The following is a 12,500-nucleotide window of genomic DNA, read 5'->3' on the forward strand; positions in this document are numbered from 1 at the left end:
TTCTTGGTATGTTTATATGTATGGTGGATATATATATATATATATATATATATATAGTATATATATATATATATCGTATATATTGCATATGCATACTATTACTACTTATTATAAACACAGACACACACACACACACCACACACACACACATAAATATATACACCAGATATATATATAGATATATATATTATACATATATATCTATATACCATATACATCCCATTTGGTAAAAAACATCATTATATCTATGATATATATATATACATTATACTTATACCATGTAATAAATAAACATTACAATAATACACACCACACACACACGCATTATATATATATATATATATATATATATATATATATATATATATATCCATATATACATAATATTATACAATATAGTAATATATATATATATATTTTCATAATAACATTAAAATATATATATAAAAAAAAAAAAAAACATTATAAAGATATATTTATTTATATATTTTCATTTTAAACAAGGTTTTTTGAACAAAAAAAAAAAATTCATTTTAAAGGGGCTGAATTCCCGGAATTTTAAAATATTCCATTGCAAGTTAAGAAAACTGAGATTATTTTGAAAAAATGGCAGCGAAAATCACAAACCCAGAACAAAGAGGGCGATGTTAATCTATAGATATATTATATAGTTTAGAATAATACAGATCTTTTAACGATTGATCAGCAGTACCTACCTCATATTACGAAAGTAACCAACACTAAAAAATTCCAATGTAAGAAAGCTTAGATGCCTCTAAGCTTTCATGGACTTCAAAAGGACGGGCGAATAAACACACAAAATTAATCTATAAACAAAACGGCTAAATTCGCAGTGTTTTATTATTATTATTTATGCTCGTGAGTATTACGGATTCATAGAAGTATGAAGCGATGTATAATAAGCTAAAAACCACTAATCTATATAAAGCTATATATAGTACACTACATAGATGATATATATATACAGACATATATCAAAATTATACCATACACAACATACACACACACACCACACAAATATATATATATATATCTATTAATATATATATATATATATATATATATATCTAATTCAAAAAAGTAATCAGTCCTACAATATGTAAAATGTGTATACCCTAAAAAAAAACGGGAGCTTTTTCGGGAGTTTTGGGACGAGGGAACGCCGAACCACAAGGAGGAGGTATTTCCAACCCGACGATCGGCTCGTCCTGGCCGACCATTTGAACGAGGGAATAACATAATTAAGATAGTGTGGTGGTTTCCCTCCCTTGGAGACGTTTCCAGAGTCCCCTGCCTGTTCCTTCGTACTTTTTTGTATATATTTTTTGAAAAGAAAAATCAGTACGGCTGAGGAGGGCCTACTGATCCAATAGAACAAAGCATCCCGTCCTTTTAGTATATACACTTTTACATAATTGGTGGAATTTGATTACCTTGAAGATTTTCCCAGTCACGTTATGGTGATGAGATATATATAAAATTTATTATATACAAATATACATACGTATATCTTATATATTATATATATATATAATTATAATATATATTATATATTATAATATTATATATATACTATTTATTATATACATATATTATATATATATATATATATATATAATATATTATATATATATATATATATATGTAGTATTTATTTTACAATATATAATGTTATATATATATTAGCCCTATATATATTTATAAATATATATATATATATATATATATTATATACGGAAATGAAGTAGTCTCCTACCTTAATATCGGAGAAGTCCATTTCGGTCAATTCGGCAATATCTGAAAAAGAACAAAATTGTATAAAAAGAAAACTAACAAATTTCATATAATTAACTATTGCTATATAAATTAACTAAATTAAAAACCACTCACTATAAGAAAATGCAAACTTTCGATCTTTCCAGACCACACACACAAAGAGAGAGAGAGAGAGAGAGAGAGAGAGAGAGAGAGAGAGAGAGTAGAGAGAAATTTTTTAAAAACATGTATTTAAGTTCACCAAACAGCGCAAAGCGACACAGTTGAATTTACAGCCGCTGAAAAATGATACCAGACTGTTGTTCGTAGTTGTCAGCAAGAACAATGAGGAAAAATTTAATGATAACGATAATAAAAAAGATAATTGCCTGGCGGTAACCGTTACATCCGCGAGCAATTTCGGCAAGGAAGTCTAAGTGCTATTTCTTCAGAACATATTTCGAGATGTAATTGGTGAAATGACACACACCCACACACACATTTAATAAGGAAATGAAATAAATATATATATATATATATATATATATATATATATAATATAATATATATATGTGTGTGTGTGTATATATATATATATATATATATATCTATATATATATACTATATATATATATATATATATAGTACTATATATATATATATGTATATATATATACTATATATATATGTAATATATATATATATATATATAGTAATATATATATATGTATATATATATATATATATATATATATATATATATAAAACCTGCTGGCACCTATTTCCATGTACTTCAGTCAATTATGATAAATTGTAATATCAAAGTTTTACACACACACACACGTAATATATATATATAATATATATATATATATATATATATATATATATAATATATATATATATATAATATATATATATATATATATATATATATATATATTATATATATATATATATATATATATAATATATATATTATATATATATATGTATGTATATTACATAATACACTATTAACATTTTGCCAAATACGTACGGAATTGTAATAAATTCAAGTTTTAATGCTGAGATTATGTGAGCGTGATCACAAATGCAGCGATCACGTAGACGCGGCAACAAGTTAACATATCTAAAAAGTCCTTACATAATAGCTACGAATGCCGCATTTATGTCGGGGTTCATCATGTTACCGGTGAGTCTTCTGTATAATTAAATGACGGAACGTACATTACAAAAAAAGCAGAGATATGCTGGTTTGTTTTGCGTTGTTTTCATCTCTTGACCGGATCGTGTGTGTAAGTGTGCGTGTTTGTCTGTGCCTGAGTGAAGAGATAGACAAATGCATAGATATATAACCTTTCTATATACTTATCTTAGCACTAAATTGTTTCCCCTAACAGATCGGATCCAGAGATGAAAAAGCGCAAAAGTCACCAGCATATCTCTGCTTTACTGTACTGTATATAAACGAGTTGTACTCAAAACATCTTCAAGAGTTCAATCATTCAACTACACAGAAGACTCACCAGCAACATGACGAACCCAGGCACAAATATGCCATTCATCGCTGTAATGTAAGGACTTTTTAGACAATGTTAACTTGTTACCACGTCTACGTGATCACTGCATTTGTTCATCTCAATTCATGTGCCAAATATACTACACGAATAATACTCATCTCAGTATTTGTAACCTGTCATTTGCAGTCAACACCTACTACACTTCACTTACATAAAGGAGAGGTGGCCCAACCAATCATTCGTGCCTCCAATCTCAGCTCCCATTAGTAGTACTCCTAGTTTTGTTTTGTTTTGCGCTCGCACCTTTACTGATTCATAGATATATTTTTAAAAAAGTAGTACCCATTCGAATCAACCACTTACATCCTTCTAATGTCCAAAGCAACATTCAGTGCCTCATCTTCCCTGTTTCTGTCTATCCTAAAACCCTCCTCTTGTTCATATTGGCTCTCAACATTCTTCTCTCTTGCAAATGCATTTAAATTCCTTTCATGGTGTCTGTCATTTCTCTTCACTATCCCCAGTCAGTACTGTACCATCTGCGGCAATAAAACCATCCCTCCCTCCCTCCCTCCATTCATGGAACTTTATTATCCTACAACTTAGCGCCTTCCTTATCTCGTAGTATCTCTCAAGCAATAAAGTAACTAAACAGTCATGGAAACATAATTCATTCTTGTTTCAGATCGCAAAGTATCCACGCTTTATACTTTTATCATTTCAATGCAAACGCTTAACTTTCATTAAACAAATCTCCTATACCATACAACTTCACCTCCTTCTGCAATTCCTTTTGTTGATTTTATTCAACTCTTTTAAGTTCATTATATATACATATATATATATATATATATATATATATATATCTATATATATATATATATGCATATATATGTGTGTGTGTATCTATATTTTTATATATATACGTGTATAATATATATATATATAGATCTATATATATTATATATAGCTAATTATAATATAAATATTATAATAATATATATATATATATATAGTGTATAATATATATATATATATAATATATATATAGATATATATATATACATGTATAGATATATATATATATATATATATCATACATGTATATATATATATCTATATATAATATATATATATATATATATAAATAAAAGACTTTAAAAGAGTGAATTAATAAAATTAACAAAAGGAATTGCGGAAGGAGGTGAAGTTGTATGGTATAGGAGATTTGTTTAATGAAAGTTAAGCGTTTATATTGAATATGTATAAACGAGAAAGCTTGCTGTGCATAACTTGATCTGAAACAAGAATGAATTATGTTTCCATGACTGTTTAGTTATTTTATTGCTTGAGAGATACTACGAGATAAGGAAGGCGCTAAGTTGTAGGATAATATATATTTATGTATATACATATATATATATATATATATATATATATATATATATATATATATATATATATACACATCATATTCATACTTCCTGGAATATACAATATTACAGCAAGTGAAAAGTAATAGCGCATGTCCAGGCCAACAACAAACAAAGATTTCACCTCCCAGCGAAAACAAAAAGTACAACAGGACCTAGAAGAAAGAAAGAAGAAGAAGAAGAAGAAGAAGAGTCCTAAATGCATCGGCCCTCCAGTGTATGAGACCTCGGAGGGATGAGGAAGGGAAGTCGCCACACCTCATTCTTTGTCGAGACAAAAGGAAGGCAAGAGACGTACTTTAGCCCCCCGGACCATTTGGCTGCTTGTTTCTGTTCCGTAGCATCCAATCGGATGCGCATCAGCACCGCAAACCAACCTTATCTGTGTCACGTTATTATACAAAGTTGGGTCATCATGGCCAGCAATGACATTTTGGTCATCATAACAGCTAACCATAACATAGCTCGGGGCCTCCCATAACTAACCATAACATAGCCGGGTCACCATAACATCGTCATCACAACTTTACAGTCAACAAAACGCCTCTCAATGAAGAGTTCGTATCATAACACAGCCATTCTGCTCGCCCCTTAGGTTGGTTTTCCCATGGCGGGAAAGAAGAGCGCAAACCGTACGAGTCACGTTTTATACAACTCTCTTGCCCCGCCCTTCTCTAAATATCGCTTTCCTCTTCCCCGCAGGGTGGAGCTTTATCCGCCAATCAGAGTCCGCCTACCAGACAGGCGCCGCCCACTTCCTGACGGTTGGGCGGGGCCAAAGGGGAATCTGATTCCAAAAGGTGGCATTTATTGTTGCCATGGCTGTGGGATTTTCTTTCGCTTCTTAAACCATTTTGTCCTTCTAATTAAGTGGACAATTATACGAATCAGATTCGAGGCCAAGCATCCTCTTTATCATGTGTCATAAACTCAATTTTTATTCCCCCCGAAAAAAAAAAAAACCGAAAAAGTGGGGGTTATACTAGCGGTAGTATGGGACATATATTTTGGGAAAAGAGAAAGAGAGAGAGAGAGAGAGTGAAAGAGAAGCTCCACTAGCATGGGGGAGATGCATCTTTTGTTCTTTTATAAGTTTTCTCCCTTTTTTTTTCTTTTTTAGCTTTTTTGTCCATTTTTCTTCTTTTTCGGTGTGTTTCAAGATCGGTGGCAACTTGAAGGGAGGTCGAGGGGAGAAGACTAAGTCTCATGATATTGATTTGTCTTCACTTTGGGGTGTTTGTCGGGACGACGGAGGGGGGGGAGGGGAAAGTAGGGGTTGTAGGGAGAAGGGTCGTGGGGTGGGGGTCAGGGGGGGGGAGGGTTGGGGGAAAGCTTCAAAACTATTCCATCTTTATTCCGATATTTCCGAGAGAGTTTTAATTAAAAGCTCTCCCGATCGGCTGACGCGATCGGGTCACGTTTCGACGGCGTTGATGAATTTCAAACTCGGGTTTCCTGTCCCGTAGGCTGCTGCTGCTTCTTCTTCTTGCGCCTCTGTTGGTTCGAACTTTTCCCCGATTCATTATATCAGTCTCGAATACTTGGCACCAGATTTTTGCTTGTTTTCGTTTGCCTCAGCAAAGCAAATCGCATCTTGGGGAGCAAAGACCCCCCTGATAAAAATGATTGAATCTCTCTTCGGCGTAGCCACGAAATCCGAAATTCAATGAACTTATGTCATCCAAATAATGAAACAAAATTTTTATCCCTTAACGCTTATTAAATATCTTCGATTTCGCTCTGAAATAAAAAACTTATTTAACTTGCCCAAGCTGACAAAATGTATCCCTTAATGATAATTAAATGTCTTCGATTAACCGTGAAATCAAAAGTTGATATAACCAAAATAAACAAACAAAATGTATCCCTTAATGATAAATAAATCTGGTTTATACTTGGCTATGAAATCAAACAAGTTAAAGGTTCGGCAAAGATCTACACATGCAAAAAAAAAATTAAATCAACTTACCTCATTTCATTAAAATAAGCAAAGAAAAATGTATCCCTTGATAGCAATTAAATCTGTCTTCCATTTGGCCATGAAATCATAATAAGTAAAGAAATTCGTCAAAGATCTACAGCTACAAAGCAAAAATTGAATCTAATTAGATTAACTTACTTTATTAAAATGAGCAAATAAAAAAAGGATCCCTTAATGAAAACCAAATTTGACTTTTTTTATTTACCCAGGAAATAAAACCAGTTAAAAAAATTCATGAAAATTCAACTCATACGAAACAAAAATCAAATTAGCTTACCTCATTTCAATAAAATAAGCGGCATCTTCTTATAATATAGCGCATACTAATTAGTGAAACAAACTGCGTCCGAACACGCTCTTTGTACGTTCATTAAGACAAATATAGGCTACTTTCTTACATCTCACTTTCAATTTCAAAAACATTCTACCTTAAAGTTTATTATAAATGATTAAAAATAATGTACATTATTCGGCTTGTTTAATAAAACGGGACTGCAAGCGCTACACTTTCATTACTTTTTTCACTAATATTTTGGACAAAAAAAAAAATAAATAAAAATAAAAATAGTTCTATGACGGGACGAACCCATAAATTTCAATCTCTTGCTCAAACCATACAGCCTGTTTAATTACGGTCGAACTTTTTTCATACATGAACACACATTTTGATTTTATATTTAGCTATATATAGTAGGTATAAAATATATTATATATATACATATATACATATATATATATACTATATATATATATATATATATATATATATATATATATATATATATATTATATGTATATATATATATACATATACATTCATACATACACATACGTGCGTACGTACATATAAATAATATATTATATATTATATATATATATATAAATATATATATATATATATATATATATATATATATATTATATATATATTATATTATAGATATATATATATATGTATATGTATGTTGTATGTATGTATGTATGTATATATATATATATATATATATATATATATATATATATATACAGATATACAGAATAATATATTATAATAATACATTTATACACATGTATGAGCAAAAATATGTATATAACGATCAAGTGATTTTCATGCAGGTAACTGTATGAGATTCTTAACCAAATACATTATGCCATTATTAACCATTTTGAGGCACATAACGGGCCTTGGGGCTTGCAACTTCATCCCAAAAATGCTTGCATACCTTTCATTATTCCCTTAGTGGCAACTCTCAAAAACTTCTCTTGCCTCTGCCCGTTTCAGTTCTGGTCCTCGTTGTCTTCAACATACCTCCAGAAGCTCCGGGGTCAACCCGCTTGATGTGTCTTTCGTGGTATTCACTTCCAGAATGTGGAATTTCCACATTCCTCTGTTTTTCGGTTATTCAACACGATATATATATATATATATACTATATATTATATATATATATATTATATATATATATTGTATGTATGTATGGTATGTATGCTATGTATGTAGTATGCTATCTATGTACATTATTCTTAATATAATATAAGTAAAGTATATATATGTATAAGTATAGATACATACATATATATATCATATATATATATATATATATATATATATATATATATATGATATAATATATAATATATACAATATATATAATATGATATACATACATGTTTATATTTGTATGTATTTTTGTACGTATATAAGTGTATATTTAGTGTCTGTATAGAAGTTCATAATTAAATATGCATATACAGAAATCAATACATTCATGTACATCCATATATTAGCAATGATTTTCATAAAAAAAACATATATCAGCAGCATTTCGTTTATGCATAAAATAAATCTATTTTCTTTTCATCATAACTCTCTATAACTCATTAACTGCCCCTAATATTGAAAATAAAAAGTTTAAACAAATCATTACGTATTCATCGAGATAATCTTAATCCAAAGGACGATTTAATGTAAGTCTTCATAATCCGGAAACTCAAAAGCATCAGTTACCTTCGCCAAGGAGACAACTGATCTGTTTGTTTGTTTATGTTTCAGCAGAAGGTAGCAGGAGGTTACCTCTGAATCTTTACCAAAATCTGACCCAATGTGGACCTTGTGACTATAGCAACAAATGGTTAATTTTTGGGAGACATAGAAATAAAATTTTTGAATAAATAGTTATAAATCATCTGGGGAGAAAGGACCTTCTTATGGTCGATTTATTTATCCGTTTTTCAAATATTCCAGGCTTAAGACTAAATTTACTCATTATTGCAGAAGTTGGTAACCTTTTTTTTTTTTTCAGTCATCCCTCCAGCAAAGAAAGACTGTCTGAACGTTAATGTCCCTTAACCTGCCAGATTTCGATTGGCTCCCCTCAACTACTAGTTTCTGGTCGCAAAGAACATTTGCTTAAAACAATTCACTGTGTGTGTGTGTGTGTGTGTGTGTGTGTGTTTTACTTGTTTTAAGATGTAACGTTTATGATAAATACCAAAATAATTTTTCTTTTATCAATGCAAGTGTATTGTATTATTTTAGTATTTATCATAAACGTTACCTCTTGCAACAAGTACAAAAAAATAAAAAAAAAAATGGAAGAAAGAAACCCTCTTATATCCCCAAGTTTTTACCATGAAATACAATAATGGTCCTTAAATTATGACTATGATGATGAATACCAAAAAAAAAAAAAAAAAAAAAAAAAAAACATACAATGTATTTGCATTGATGTTCATATATATATATATATATATATATATATATATATATATATATATATATATATATATATATATAATCACACCTAAGCATTTACCATGAAATACAAGTTGTCCTTACATTCACCATCTCCATCTTAAACAACATGAATGATACTTAGAAGTTAATTTTAATGTTGCCTATCTACCGAACAAATGAATACTCTCTCATTGGAAAAACAAATCAAAACAGAGAAACCGGACAATTTAAGCAACCAAATAATTCTCTCTCTCTCTCTCTTTCTTTCTCTCTCTCTCTCTCTCTCTCTCTCTCTTAACGTGCCAGTCATTTCCGCGCCATAAAAAGATTATGAATGGATTTTGACGACCTCCTCTACCAGACATCCAAAGTAATAAAAGTAGAAAATTTGAAAAATGCACTCCAGTGAGAATTATTATTATTATTATTATTATTATTATTATTATTATTATTATTATTATTATTATTATTATTATTATTATTATTATCACATTTCAACAAAGGCGCAGTGTCAAATTTTATGCCAAATATGATGCTTATTATAAACAATCTAGGTAACCCAGATTCCCCTCCGCATAAAAAAAGGTTTATTGATTAAAACGTAGTTACAGGTTACAAGGTAGGACACGAATTCCTATTGTAGAAAGGCAAGTAAGTATGGCATATATATAAAGCATACGTTGAATAAAGCGTACATTCTTGAACGAATTCTTAAGATCAGTAGGTTAAAGAAAAGTTTCCAAATAGAAAAAATTATATTATAAATGATATTCTATCCATATTTACAGCTGTGCGATAACTTGGCTTAAAGTACGAGAATTAATTCTGAAATGCACGAAATCACATTAAACATATTTACTCTTGGACCTCCTTCCTCGAGGCAGTGAGAGAGAGAGAGAGAGAGAGAGAGAGAGAGAGAGCACACAATAATTCTTGCCACGTTCCTACCATTCTCGTCCCTTTATGCTCCCTCGTTTCATTCTCCTTTTCTGTGAAATCTCATCATATACGTTTGCCTCGTCACCCTTCTTCCATTCCCCTCTCTTTTATCGGGTTTCCCCTCAGCTCTTTCATCTGTTTTGGTATGTCTCCGCCTCCCGGTTCCCCTCAGTATGGTAATATATCTTGCAGAATAAATTTTTCTCTCCTTTCTTCCTCCTCCGATTCAAGTTATTCCCCTATTTCGCTTCCTCGCTTTCTCTTCACTTTTCCCCCTTATGCGTATCTCTCTCTCTTCTCTCTCTCTCTCTCTCTCTCTCTCTGTGTTTCCAAATCCCGAAATATCTTCTTCACTCAAGGTCCTCTCTCGAGGTCCCAAAGCCGGTGACACCATTCGCCGATTTCAATTAAGAGAGATAAATAATCAAACACCGTTGCCCCAACCCCCCCTTGAAATGTGCAATAATTGCAACATCATTAACCGGCGCAATTGCAGGATGTCAATTGGAGCCGTAATCGTCAGCAAAGGATGTAAATGTCTCGCGCGAACACAAATCAAGCCGTTCGTTTGAAAAGATTGAATCAACAAAAGATAAAAGCGGAATTACGCGCGTTGACTCGACGCAAGTTATCGTAAGGACTCGTTATGATTATCGAAATTAGTGAAATTATTATTTAAAAAAAATATTGTTATTCTGTTCGTCAAACAATTCACAAAGTCGTGATGTAAATTATTGTAATACGCTTTGAAGGAGTTGAAAATTTATGCGCGAATCAGGAGCACTTATTATAAACTTATTTATACATACATACAGGCATACATACTCAAGGAAACTTGTACATACATCCATACATACTTACTTAAGGAAACTTATACATACATACATACATGCATACTCAAGGAAATTTATACATACATAAATACATGCATAGGTACATAAAGAAAGCTTACTTATGAACACATACATACATAAGGAAACTCATCTAGACCTACATACAAATATATACATACATACGGATATTTAGCTATACATACATACGACTACACTTATACATACATACCAGGGACAAAATTCCGTCCGTTTAATTACGCAGATAAAGGACAGTCCTTGCTGTGTTTTGTAGAACGAAACTGGCTAATGGGTCTGAGAGGAAATTCCTAAAACAAACTAAAGGAAAAACAAAAAAACAAACAGACAAACGAAAACGAAGACAACAAACACAATGAGAGGAAAGGAAAGCAGGAACGGAAATGGGAAGAAAACAAACAAAGGGAAACGAGATGGGACGGATTAAGATGGATAGAGAGGAAAGTAATGTTTTATATAAAATAAAGAATAGGATGCATGAAGCATGGGACTTTAAAAAGAATTTATATTCTTTAATCATTTGAAATGAATATACAACAGTAGCCACAAACCAGTGCCAATTTAATCACATGCAACAAACAAACATATACAAACAAAACTATCATTCTTCGACATCACGCTTTTCCCAGAAATGAAGACAATTCTTTCGTTCAATAACGTCAATACTTTCTAAGGTTACAGAGAAATTTATCTTAAAGTGTCGATCGAAATGAATGAAAATGGCGTACGCGAACTCCGTAACAGTCGCTCAGGTCACAAAAAACAAACGTTGTGAACTATTTATCCTGAAACGTCTGTGTTTTCTGGCGAGAATATTCAGAATTCGTCGTTTTCGCTAACTTGCAAAAATAAAAAAAAATAAAAATAAAAAATAATTCCTCAACTGGGGGGGGAAAAAAAAAAAAAAAAACGGGCCAAGGAATTATAATTTAGGATGGATTACGCGAAAACAAATATTACTCAGTAAATTGAGAACTTTGTAAACTAAGATTTAATGTGGATTGAACCTTACATGAACTTTTTCAAGGGAGGAGGGGAGGTCATGTAACTGTGCAATTTATGTATATATATATATATATATATATATATATATATATATAATATATATATATATAGTATATATACATAAATCTATATTAATATATATTATATATATATATATATATATATATATATATATATATACAAATGTATATATACATGTATGTGCACGCGTGTGTATGTGAGAGAGAAAGAGAATTA

This window comes from Macrobrachium nipponense, chromosome 8 (assembly GCF_015104395.2).
Source record: "Macrobrachium nipponense isolate FS-2020 chromosome 8, ASM1510439v2, whole genome shotgun sequence".
In the NCBI taxonomy this organism is placed as follows: Eukaryota; Metazoa; Arthropoda; class Malacostraca; order Decapoda; family Palaemonidae; genus Macrobrachium; species Macrobrachium nipponense.